The sequence below is a fragment of the Colletotrichum orchidophilum genome (assembly GCF_001831195.1).
Source record: "Colletotrichum orchidophilum strain IMI 309357 chromosome Unknown Scaffold_178.1, whole genome shotgun sequence".
NCBI lineage: Eukaryota > Fungi > Ascomycota > Sordariomycetes > Glomerellales > Glomerellaceae > Colletotrichum > Colletotrichum orchidophilum.
Genome location: NW_019173134.1, coordinates 71,013 through 71,930, shown reverse-complemented (window position 1 = coordinate 71,930; position 918 = coordinate 71,013).

Genomic DNA, 918 nt, shown 5'->3' with positions numbered 1-918 from the left:
CGCTACTCTTATAATATTAAACGTTACTTTTAGTTAGTAAATATTAATAATATACGATTTTTTTATTTATTCTACCCGATATTTCTTCTATTAATTACGTAATATAAAATTAATAAAAGTGATTCTTTTTTTTTTACTTTTTTTAATAAAAAACGATAGTATTGCTTTTAATTATAAAGATCTTATTATTAAATATTAATAAGTAATTAGCGGTGAGGATCTTTTTTAATTTAATAATAAATCCGGCTTTTTTAAGCTTTTTATTTTTTTTTTATATAAATTCGATATTAAATACGCTTAGCGTATCGTCGGTTTATATATTAACGATCTTATAGGGTCTTTTTAAATAATTAAAAATTAGTAAATATAAATCGTAAATTAATATAATTATACTTAGCTATTTAATATAGAAATCGTAATAGGTCGCTTATTAATAAGTTCCCAATTCTATTAGCCTATATAATAATTTAAATATTTTAATAATCGTGCCTTTTAAATATTTACTAATTATCTTTTTTAAAAGGTAAATAAAGATTTTTTATATTAAATTAATAGTGGATTACGTATACTTTTACGTAATAATTTTACTTTATATATAATATCCGTTTTTAACGAGGGAAAAGATTAAAGTTAGTATTAACTATTGGCTACTTTTTTAAACCGTTAGCGATTATATAAATAATTCTATTTTTTTAACGTCGTTATATCTTTAGATTATATAATAAGATTTTTTATACGGCGCGTTAGTTCTTTTACTTTTAATTTTTTAAACTATACGTAATTTAAAAATTTATAAATTAACGTATTTATTTAAATTATATAGAACAAAGCGATATATACCTCGATTTCGTAAAGTTTTTATTTTAATAATATTTAAAGTTTTATAAGGCTTATCCTCTATAATAATAATCCTTTTTT